This window comes from Oenanthe melanoleuca, chromosome 8 (genome assembly GCF_029582105.1).
Source record: "Oenanthe melanoleuca isolate GR-GAL-2019-014 chromosome 8, OMel1.0, whole genome shotgun sequence".
Classification (NCBI taxonomy): Eukaryota; Metazoa; Chordata; class Aves; order Passeriformes; family Muscicapidae; genus Oenanthe; species Oenanthe melanoleuca.
In genome coordinates, this window is record NC_079342.1 from 17941803 (window position 1) to 17954807 (window position 13005).

Sequence of the window (13005 nt, forward strand, 5' to 3'; positions counted from 1 at the left end):
TTTTTTTTCTTTTTTTTTTTTCTAAATTTACCACTGCCAAAAATAGCTCCTGGTTTTTACCAGTGTGATTTTCTTGAGTCCTGCTGTTACTGTTATTTGCCTAATGCTTATCCAGCTTTGGACCATAAAGAATATGTTACCATCTAAATCATCTTCATCTGCTCCTAAGGACACAGAAGCCATGGCTTTTAAGATCAACAAGAAATTCTGCAGTATTTTCTGCAGAACAGCTACTTCCAGTTATATAATAATGTAGAAAAGAAAACTTTCTGAAGAATTCTTTTTTAGCTGACTTTGCATCTGGCTACAAACCGCTGGAAAAGATATTTAAACTATGTTATTTTATTGGGGGACAAAAAAACAAAGACTATCTAGGATGTGATTTACTCAGTAATTGCACTGCGATGGTGGGCTCAGTTTAGAAATACATTTCCTAAAACAGCAATGCTCCATATTACAAGGAAAAAAAAAAAAAGAAAGAGGACATTAGGTCTTATTTAATAGGAGGCTTGTACTTAATTTTGATCTCAAAGGAGTCCAAAATCCCTTATACAGTTTTTAAGAGAACTGGTGCACAAATCACAGGAACATTGTCACATACTGAGCAAGACATAGAAGCTTCCTTAATGATGCACGCTATCAATATAAACCAGCTAAAAACTCTTATTCAGAAAAAATTGTCTGTATTTCGCATGCATTGTGGAATATGCTGCCAAAAACCTATGAGTTCAGCAATTACCTTCATTCAGACTAATCCTAACATAATATTTGTGCAGCATGGCCTACAGAAAAGTAGCAAATTTCCACTTTTTGTTAATGATCAACCTTTTAAGGGCCTCTCCAGAAGACAGTATTTCTTTCCTGACAGTACCATTTTCACTTTCTCTGCTACCATTTCCCATGCTAAGCCTGCCTGCAGTGTGACATGACTGCCTAGTTTTGTCTTTTTAAAAGACAATATTTAATGAGAAGGGCATTAGACAATACTTAGAAAAACCTGAGTTAATCCATGAAGGATCAATCAGTAATTCTACTCTTACTTTTGAAAACTACCTTGGTTTAAAGCAAACTATTTCAGGATTGACCTCTCATTCCAGAAAAGTTTATTAGAGAGAAGCTTGCTTTGCAGAATTTATCTAACACTAAAAGATTCCACATTGTAGTTGAGATTAGCTGAAGTCTGGTATTTACATTATTTGACAGGTTCTCCTATAACTGCTAGGCAGTTTCATGTGTTTACCAATAAGGCGTTGGAATTCATCCTGTCACAAACTGCTGGAGCTGCTGATTTGGCATGCTATGCAAAAGGTCAAGCTCTTCCATTTTCATGTGATTTGTCCCCATTTTACCAAGAAACACCTGGCTGCTTCACAGCAAGGAACAATCTGCAGGTTGAGAACTTTACACATTCAAAACCTGACTTGCACCACTCCTTTTAACATATTTTCAAAATGTGTATTTTATATTACAGTTTTGACCAAGAAAAGTGTTTTAATTAGCACTTCTCTAAAAAAAACCCAACATGCACACATTGGAAAAAACCCCAACAACCCAAGCCACTAAAACAAGTTACCCAGCACTCTGGAGCAGCTCTGCTCCAACATTCCAGGGCGTACAAAGAAAATAAGAAAAAAATTCAGCTTGCTGTGGAAGCAAATCTCCCGCTTCACAACTGTAAACTGTGAAGAAACACATGTTAAATATCCTGGAAAATCCTACAAAATTTTCAGATATTCTGTTTTTACAAGAGCATGAATGAATTATGACATTTACAGAAAAGGCCAAAAGGTATTCAGACCCACATAAATAGACCTGTACTTTTCAAACCCACTTTTATAGAAGGAAGAGATCGCCAGCTTCAAATCTAGATGCATTCGTGCCAGTGGTGTAAAAAAGAAAATAAAATGAGAGAGACTGATACCCCAATAGTCTTATACTAAGGAACGACTATCTGTACTTCTAAAACAAACCTTGTAATTATTTCAGATTTTATTAAATGCTTTAGTCTGTCACTAATGCAAAAACTCAACAAGCATTTCATAGTTGTGACCAGGCTCCTGGGTTTTTTCTTCTCCCTATAGGACAAGCTTTTTGCAAAATCTGAATGCAAGACCCCTGAGGAGCATACGGGAACAGAACCACCAAATGTCTGGTTGCCATCTGTTCTACCCATTTACTCTCCCAATATGTAAATAAACGTCAGTGAGCGCAGGGACCAGTGAAACACACAGTTGCTCTGTAAAGCCCACATTTCTGCCTCTCCTCCTGATGAGCAGAGCAGTGGCCTCAGAAGCACGCTGAGAATACACCATGAAAGGCTCTTTTGGGACTTGACAGCCTCCCCTTTGAAACACCACCCCCCTCATAAATAAAGCCCTCACTGTCTAATGGATGCACTTTTTTTCCCAGTGTACAACTCCTGAACGAATAAACTAATGGCTGAATGAAAAAATAAACTATCCTAGAACCTTAGCAGAAGTGTGTGTTTTTCTTTACGTTTTCGAGGTGGGTGTAGAAGAAAGAAAATAAATGGTAGAACTTGTGGGTTTTTTACATATATACATGTCAAATAAATGCAGTGCACCTTTCCCAGTGAGCCACTGATACAAAGAAGAGAAGTACGATTTTACTACATGCACTCACGTGCTAACAAGGGGTATGTGAACATACTTGACTTCATGAATTATGCAAACACCTAAGTACACACACATCTCTTAATGAAATACATGTAACAATGATTACATCAACCCCAAACTATTATACAAACAGATTATAAGAATCAACATGAACTGATTAAAAAAACCCCAGCAAGCACACACCTCAAGCAGAACGACTGCAAAGGAAAAAAATACACACACGAATGCACTCTCAACATGCATTACAACCATGGGCAGGGCAAGGCAAGGGTCTTAAATCAAGAAGGACCATCTAATGCAAGGAGCATGAAACAAATACTGGGAATATCTGATATTTTCCTGCTCTGCAAAACTTGACACATGCTATTTTGTCTCTACTATTTTTATAACAAAGAGAAGCCCTCATCACAGACCATGCTCTGTACAGCTCTTCTATAACAGAAATTCCTATACAGAGCAGGTGAAAAGACCATCAAGCATAGGAGAACAGCAAATGATTTTGGGTTGAGGAACACAGGAAAACACTGTACTGCTACTCACAGGGACAGCAGCTCTGTCCTGATGGTACCACAGCTCAAGTTTTTGTGAGCATCACAAGAGCCACAGAAAAGACAATGTAACACTCATTGGAACCATTAACCTGGGCCTCAGCAAACTCTTTCAACCTCAGATTTGCAATTCACTCACTCAAATAAAAAACTGAGACTAGGCTACTGATCAGTGGAGAAAAGTGGGATTCTGCAGAGATCATCTCATCTAAAATCCAAGTTTCAAGAAGATCCCTCTTCATCCCTACTGACTTCATAAATTACTGGAGCTCTGGGCTTTCAGTCCAACCATCCTTGAATACAGAGTATTGAGTTAAGTAAGATAAAATGACATCAAGGTCCCCAAATCTCCACCTTTCTAACACTGGCTAACAGCACTTCACCATCAAATGTTATGAACTGTGAAATGATTAGATATGAAATAAGTCAAATACTTGATCCAGATAAATAAAACAGTGTAATATAAAACATGAAGCGATTTATACAGAATAGAGAAAACAGTAAGGAAAAAACACTGAAAACCAGTATGTCAACAATTATATTAAACCCAGCACAATATGGAAAATATACACAAAAACAAGACCAAAAAGCAGATTGTTTCAAGAACTCGGATCAAGACAGCCGATTTAAAAATAGAAAACATGTTTTCAATGGAACTAATTCATACAGATCAAAAGATGGATGCAATTATATGGTGTAATATACCAGCATAAATAAAAAGCCTTGGACTTTCTCACACCCCACATACAAAGGCAATGCTAAAAACCCTTTTATATTCAGCAATTATTGCTGGAGCCCTTATGATCAAACAGGAGATGTCAAGGTTACCACAGATAACTGGCAGCAAATTATGAATTTTTAGTGGTATTCAGTATGCTTTTTCTATCAAGTATAGACAAGGGCAGGACCTCACAGCCTAAACTGCTGATGGCCTCAAAAACAGCAGACTAGAAAATGAGAAAACATGTGTTGCAAGGAAACTGTAATATGAACAAAATCAGCCTCAAGAGAAAGAGGAAAACAAATGTCAGATTGCATTATAAACAGAAAAGAAGCAAGACATTCACAAGCAGTAGAATCAGCTTCTAACAGAACTGAAAACAGACAAAACATTGAAACTAAATGTTAAAAGTTTCCAATTGCAAAGTACTACAGCTGAGACTTTGACAAGAAAAGAAAGAAAGTCAAGAGATTAGATACATTCAACCTAAGTTAATTCATGCACAAACAGAGAACTTTGCATCACTTCCTGCAGTGTCACCAAACAACAGGAGAGAGAGAGAGAGAGGAACAAGTTATAATTATTGCTGGAATTAGGACTGAGTTTCATACACAATAGCCTGGAACTTCACCCACAGTGGGGTTTGTGTGTAATGCTTTTTATTATTCTAAAGAGTGGAAAGGGAAAAAACAGTTTGGCTGTGGGCAAGCATTTTGATTGCTTGTTAGCATTCTCCAGGCAAAGTCAAAGATACCCCCCAGCAATTGCATTACTCACCACTCTTCAGATCAGAAACTTACATCCAAGGCTTTAGAGAACCCCTTTTTATCTCAGTCTCTATTAAGAGACCTCCAATTTCTACACCTGGGACCTCTTTGAAGCTCTATGGTTGTTGCTGCAACTGGAGCAGGAAACCTCATTTATTTTCTGATGTCTGTAAGATCTTGTTAGCTACAAACTGAAATGGCTGCCTTTGGCTGGGAATTCCCACTCTCCTTTTGTAATGCCCTTGATGGCAAGATTCAGAAGAAAATCATGATTTAGTACTTTGCTAGCAGACATGAAGTATTTACCTACTCTGCTCTCACCTTGCAGCAGGCAGTTTTCTGTACAACACCACCTTCATAACTATTCTGAGGATAGAGGACAGTGGAGGCACAGAATGTCCCTCAATCTGAAATCCAGAAGCAACCTCTCCTCATTAAAAGATGGAATAATTATTTTTTTAAGACGTGTGCAACGTGAAAGGAGCTTCTTAGAGGCTTCTTTTTTCCTTTAAAAAAAAAAAAAAAGAAAAAATAAAACAGGAAAGTCTAATGTGGGAGCCAAGGGAGTCTCTTCTAATTTGTTGGATGGCCCTGAATTCATCAGGTGAGGATATCTTACGGCAATGTGAATGCCTCCACATACGTAACCTGTCAGCATCACTGTTTATCTTCTCAAAGAAAGCTGCAAGAAAGATGCCAGAAGCTGAGGAGGAGACTTAACCCCAGTCCCATCATATGGCTCATCCTATGCTTTGTATCAGATGGGATCATACAATGAAAACATCATTTTAGGTTATCTTTGCATCTCATGAGCTACCATCCAAAATCAATATTTTTTAATTTACATACATATAAGCTAGGAACAGGAAAGATATTCAAGCCTAGAAGGCATCCTGTCTCCTCCCAGAAGGAAGTCTATGCTCAAACTGACATGTGGAGTGGAAAAGGGTAATTTACACCTCTCAGCAACCAAACACAAAAGTTTAGAGATGAACAGAAGTTCATAAACTTATTAAGGATGTTTTCAAAGCAGGACATTGATATTATGACACTTATTGAACTGTAAAACTTCTGGTCTGGAACATAAGCTTTGCAATCCACCTTTTCATCTGGTTTCAACTAAATCAATCTTGTCCTACTTACACAGTACTCCAAAAGTAATTTTCCCAGCTTATTCCTCTACCCACATCACCCTTCTTCGCTGGTTCTGTTTTCTATCACAAGCTGTTCACTGTCCTTTTAATAGCCTATCCCATCCACTTGTCATGCACTCAACAAATCTACTTCTACCACACTTCAATACAGGATGACAGCCCTAGTATCTATTTCTGCTTCTTCTGAAGGGTGTGGCTTTAGCTTCTACTTTTTTCTTTTCTTTTCTTTTCTTTTCTTTTCTTTTCTTTTCTTTTCTTTTCTTTTCTTTTCTTTTCTTTTCTTTTCTTTTCTTTTCTTTTCTTTTCTTTTCTTTTCTTTTTCTTAAAAGAAATCTGCTACAGTGATTCACTTGCAGAGCTACACTGACAATTGTCATGCTATCAGTATAATGGGGCACTGGACTGACACAGGTGATCCTGTCTTGGTAGGCTCTCTCGTTTGTCTGAGATCAGGGTCATCCTCCTGGGTTTATGTCCCAAACCTGGGTATGCCACAGAGGAGACTGTTTTTCCATCTAAAGGCATCCAGAAGCGTGCACCATGCCTGCAAAGACTCAGGGGAGCACCCCACAATCCAGACCCTGAATTTGCCAGTTCATGGGTAAGCCTGGCGAGGTAAATTCTCTCCTGGCTCAATCAAGTACATGATCCCTCTCTACAGGCAGAACTCCAGAAACAAATGGCACTCTCCTTGTCACTCCTATTCCTGGAAGGCAGGTTTCCAGGACTACCTGGACAGCAGCACTACCAGACCTGCTGTGCAGCTGATCTTGGACTCTGCCTCACATGAAAAGCAAGGAGAACTCAGCAGTCAGGCTCCAACCTCAACAGCAGCAGCGCAGCAGGAATTGCTGCCAAAGCCCAGAGCTCAAGCCCAGGCTTAACACTTAATGTAAGCAGAGCCTTAGGCAGTCAGGTGCTGCAGTCATACACACAATAATAATAAAAAGTAGTCCTAATGGAGCTCAACCAGCTCAACTTATTGAAGGGAAAGAAGGCCTTTGCCCACAGCCAGCAATCAGCTCAACTGCAGATCTCAGCAGCACAACAAAAAGCAGGAATGACAGGATTCAGGGGCTAGGAACCAGTGATCAGCACAGGAATAAAATGCAAAGTGGTTTAAGAGGGAGAATAAGTACAACCTGGAATAAAATATCGAAGTATGTAATAGGCAGTTCATACATTCTAGCAGATGAATAAAGTCTTGATGTATTTCAGAAACACTTTCACTAAGTCATTCCTAAGTTTTGGGGCTAACAGCCCCAACTAGTGGGTGCAAACTCCCATACAGACTAGAGGATCACAATGGTTCCTCACAGTCTCAAACTAGACAGTAAATAAAAACCAAAACATACAAGCTCTCAGGAATCATTCTGCCATCCTGCAACTAGTATCACTACGATCTTAAATTTAAAAACTCTTTCCAAGGTCAAAACAAGTCATTACACAACACCCAGTTACAACACTGCTACAAAAGAAAACCCAAATTCTGATGTACTCTGAAAAGCAGAGGCTCTATGAGACAGCTGAGTGGAATTGCTACTGTGCACCAACCTGCACAGGAGTGGCAACCACCTTCCTGAAACTCCATTAGCCTTGTTCAAATGCTGGGGCTCCTCTAAACACTTTTCATGCCTTGGTAAATAACAGCACTATTGTAAACTGTAGATTCCTAAACTATCTTCCACACAGTATCATTTTCTCCTCTATCACCTTTCTGATTTTTCCAATGTTGTCTGGTCTGCAACAACTGCTGTTGTAAGAAAAGTGTTATGAAAACTTCAAGACCTCTACTGCGTTTTCTAGCACTATTAGTCTACATCCAGAATTTTCACCATCTTCCCAAAAAAAAGCTGACTGAATTTATACTAGAGAAGAATATCTAAATTTGCTTCAAGAAAATCTGAATGCAGGTTTGCTTTTCCATTTTCAGCACAGAACTGAGGAAAAATGAGATAACTTGTTTGGGTTTCCCAGTTAGCACAGCACGACAAAAATGCAAAGTTAAATTCCAGGCATCCTAAAGTCCACTGATCTTCACCATGGCTTTCACCAAATTAAACAGTGACAGAAAACCAGAGCCAGAAAACCAGAGCTGAGAAGAGTGACAGCCTCTGGGATAGTCTGTGCTGTTCACAGCACCACATTCCTATTATCAGTGTTACACAACTGTACCAAGCTGCAAAACCAGACACAGGGGAAAACCCTCAGTAAGTCTGTGGGCTGACACTTGGCATCTCCTTCCTTCCACATTCCCCAAAAACTGGAACTAGGTACTTTGACTCCAACACAGAGATCAGTTGTGTCTGATCTGAACAATTCCATTTTCTCTTTCAGGGGAAGAATATCACCTGCAATGATACCTTTTTTGGACATTTTTCTGTAAGAACATTCCTTCCTTGCTGCCTGCAGCCTTTTTTACTTTGTTTCTAGCCTGTGGGATTTCTACTTATGTATTTTGCCCATGTTTGAATCTTAATAGCTCTTCCCTCATAGAATGTTTGGGTTTTCATGGCAATTGTGGGCATTACAGCTGTTGCAGTGTCATGGTTAAAGCACAGTAAGTTATTTACATAGGGCAGCTGTATATATCTTAAATAGGGAAAATGAAAGAGGATTTACCAAAATGAATACTATTATTTACTCCCCAAAAATGAAAACTAGTAGTGGCTGACAAAATCAGGAAAATATTTTTTTCCAGGATGCTTTTAAATAAATTACTTCAGCTACATGCATGTGCAAAGAGCTTGCTGTGTCTGCAAGCAGAATAGACTGAATTTGTGTAATTCATCAGAAACCACAGAGGGCCTAAATGAAAACACACACTGTAATACAGGAAAAGCACTGACCATTAACTTCTACATGGGAACAAGAGGCATTGGTTAACATAATGAGCACAGGCCTGGAGTTCCCAGGAGCATGAAAAGGATAAGGATATGCAACAATTGAAACTGACAGGCATCTCAGGTCTGTCAATGACTCTTCTTGCAAAACACCTAAGGTTTTGCTGGCCTGTATAATGGAAGGCATCCTCTTTAGCTGGCAATGGGCAGAATAACAAATGCCCTAATAATTATTCTTGATCCAACCTTCACAGCTAATTGTGTTATTCAAACTTCTGTTGTTTAAGCCACTATCCACAGTAAACGTGGACAGTAAAATAATTTGATTAGCTAGAGTCTTCTAAAGTTGAGCAATATTAAAAAAAATAAAATAAAACAACAAACAAACAAAAAACCCCAACAATTGCTGAATTCTCTTTTACGCTGCCAGAAAAAATAATGATCAGCTGAAAGTCTTGAAGACATTTTTCAAGCACAGAGTCAGACAGTGCTATATAGTTTCCCACAGCCACACAGCCTGAGCACCTGCCCACGTAGCTGCTTTCTACAAGACAATCAGCTGTGCTTTGGGGAATGGGACTTGGGCATGCAAGCTGTAATAAATTTTGGGTAGTGCCTTCAGCGGTGGCAGCTTTCAGTAACAGGCAGAGAGAAAAAAAAGCTGCTACATACCCTGCCATCTGATACATCTGCTTTCTCTACTAGCAATACTGTGAAAGACAGATTCAAAAAAAACACCAAGACAGCATTTTTATTTGCATTTTAAACACTTAAGTAAACAATGTTTGCTGTCAGCTGTGTAGAAGAAAATGATGAAATTATTTTTACTACTTCAAAACAGATTAATAGAATATTTAGTTCAGTCTTGCCATTATATAGAGACCGACCTAGTCTCTTACAAATGAATTTAATTTCGGTTTTTTATTTCCACTGACAGCACAAAAAAATACGTTAACTCTATAATATGGGGACTTGAGTTTTTCTTTCCATTCTCACCAAACTCTGCTCAGTTGTACCAAAAGGATTCAGATTCCATCTTCCAGCCGTTCCAGCAAGCTTACTTACATCATGTGTTTGGAAAGGAGATTTTTCAGCAGAGGAAGCGGAGCGCTTCGCCACGCTGGCCAAGACTCCATGGATCAGTGACCCTCAGCAGCACACAGACCACCACCGTGACATCACACTTTCCACAACACGGAGCCCAAGGATGCACATACCAAGAGAATCTGGAGTTTCAATCTTTGTTTATTTGTTCAAAGAAAGTTGGTTTTTCTTCTTCTTTTTAGTAGCTTTTTAGGGTTTGTTTTGCTTTGCTTTTAAAGAGCTGTATTACTTTGTAATCTTACTTTTTGAAACTGAGAAAACCAGGTGGACCACCTGAGATGAAACATTTCTCTCATGAGCACTCACCAGCGATAGCAGCAGAAGACAGGCTGATTAATTCACACTGTATTATTCAGGGCTTCCATTAACACAGCAAAGGGCTCATCAAGGGAGGAAAATATGAAATTGTTCCACTGCTGTTACTCTGCTGGAACGCCACATTTTAATCACTGTCTGGAGTATAGCTGAGTGACACAAGGGAGAGAGATGCTTAATAGAAGATGAAAATAATATAGACTCAGTGAAGACAAATGTTTGATCCAGGCACACCCAATACACCCAAAACACAGATTCATGAGTTTACCAGGTTTTTCAACCTGCTGCCTGGAGAGCCCCAGCCTGGGAGGTGGTGCCAGACAGCAACTGTGTGGGTCTGGTAAAATTTGACATAGAAAACAAAATGGTGAAATATTAGAGTTGCCTAAATTTCAGAGGAACTAATTTGTAAACTATAGTGACACCCCTTGCCATTTATTTTTTTCATCAACAGCAATCTGCAACCTACAAAAAGGGCTTTAGCAGCCTTATGAATGGTGCAAGCAGGTGGTCACAGACACACAGCTCTCAAAGGGGTTTCCTGAGTCAAGAGTTTTGCCTCCTGTCATTCCAGCTATTGATTTACTTAGTTTATTTAAAAGCAAACAAAAAACCAACAAGAAAACAGATTCTCATTCTAGGAGGAAATTAGTGGATTCTTATCTTGTTTAATCCTGGAAAACTGTCTCATAACCTTATTCTGCTCTGATTAAAGCCATTCTGTAATTTTCAGCCTATGTTTTCTCACAGCAAATTTAAACCCATTTATACTCCACTCTGAATATCTTATCTCCTTCTCTAGTGTTTGTCCCACATTTGATATATTTAAGTTCCACACCTGCTCAGTATTCCTGGCAAACAACCCCTTCTCATTGCCTTAAGCAACAGAATTAATTTCTCATCTCTACCATAAAGAATACCTGATACATTCTAGTTTTGCATTAACTTCACCTTCCTCAATCAGAGTGGCTGCTTATCATCACACTATTTCAATTAGTACATTCTGAGACACTGAAATTTACTCTTGGGCTTCTAGCTCCTACCACAAATGTCTTGTTACTATTCCCCGAAATCACAAGTTCTGTGTTACCAGTGAAACTCTATGTGCTATAAGTGTTCTACAACATGGCATGTCATGGCACACATTTTGCATACTGGTTCCTGTGAATCAGCCAGAGGAACTGAAATGCAAGAGAAAGCCTTTAAGAATGGCAGCAGAAGTCAAATAAATGAAGATCTATATGTGGACTGCAAAAAACCACACTGGATGCACCACAAGTCTTTACAATATGACTTGAAAAAAGCATGTCCACTAATACCAGCTACAGAGGAAAAGCCTCCCTAAGTGAGACATGAGATTTCATTACATAAAATTACAAGGAACATCAAAATAAAATCACTTTTTAAAAGTGAACTCTCCACACAATAATGGAAAAAAATAATTACCACTGAAAGACAAGCTGCCTACAAAACAAAACTGCATTATCTGCTACCACAGCTGCAGCAGACAGCACTCGATCTCTTCTCTTACTAGAAAGTGCATCACGTATCACCACTGAAACAGTCAAGACTTTTACTGATTTCCCTATTACTCAGATTCAACTTATCTGAATGCTACAGACAGTGCTGCTGACCAATGAAAAATAGAAACAAGGACTGTGACAGTTACTGAGGAGAAAGCAATAATATATTATTTTAAAGAAAAGCCATATGTCTTATATAGAACCCCTTCCACACTGCTCCAAGCAATTAGAAAGTTCAGGATGCTAAATAAAAATAAATAAAAACAAGGTCATGAAGTTATTCAATTAGACCTTAACACCTGCTACGTGCACTTGCAAAATAAGTCTTACTGTTTTACTAAAAATGCCAAACACTGATCACATCTAAAAACCCCTTAATCTTGAAGCAGTATGCATGAGGAAATTTGAGTACAAATCCAAAGCAAGATTAATGTTTTCTTATCATCAATGGATGAGGCATTTAGTTGTTCATGCTCAGGGCTAGATTAAGCCTTTCTACATTCAAATTGTTTGCCCCTTTGTCCCTAATGAAAGTTTCAATTTTAGAGGACCTGATTCTTAAGAAAGCAAATTATTTCTTCCCCACACAGATTCTCCAGGCTGCTTGACCTGCAGCAGGTGTGCAAAGGTGACATGTCTCCCATGCCTGTAATGGGTGAAACAGCAACCAGTAACAGCCTGATTGATAAAAGATATTGAAAAAGAGTAAAATCAGAAAAGTGACAGGAGAAAAATCTGGATGTGGAAAATGAGATTTCATAAAGGGAAGTCTGATTTCTTTTTTAAACAAAAACAATTTTTTATACCTCTGCTAACTAATTTGTTTTCAAACACTTCCCGACAGGTCAAGAATATTCTTTAGTGCAAACAAGAGATTAACAAGATTCTACCACCTCTAATCCTCTAATTCTACCACCTCTAATCTAAAATAATTAAGTCTTTGGAGTTCTACTTTCATTTTCATATTTTGAAAAGCCATTTATTAGCAGCCCTTCAAAAGATGAGCAGAAAACCAGGAACTTAAAAGGCCAAAAGAATAAAACTGACAATTATATTAAAATTCTATCAAAACCCTAAGACTGGTTATTAAAATGATACCCATGAAAGTTGCCATAGGGAACAGAGACTATAGCAGGATCCTGAAACAAACTGCATTCCATGAAAATGCTGGGATGGTCCATAGGAGGGCAACTAAGATCTAATCAACAGTTTTCACAATGTTCTTTAACAAACTGTTTTCATATCCCTGTATAAAACAAAGCATTTAAGAAATAAATAGGTCCTATACCCACATTTTTGCCTTTTGACAACATAATTTTAAGTGGTGCACTTAGTGTAAAACATTGATAAGTGTTATTTTTTTAATTTGGTAATATAAAAACAGGCAAAAATCC

At 38.4% G+C, this 13005-nt stretch overlaps 1 protein-coding gene across 1 annotated transcript in view; it reads right to left on the reverse strand.

The window, feature by feature from the left end:
• Positions 1 to 13005, reverse strand: part of EIF2B3 (eukaryotic translation initiation factor 2B subunit gamma) — a 97156-nt gene that overhangs the window by 76650 nt on the left and 7501 nt on the right. The window lies entirely within an intron of this gene.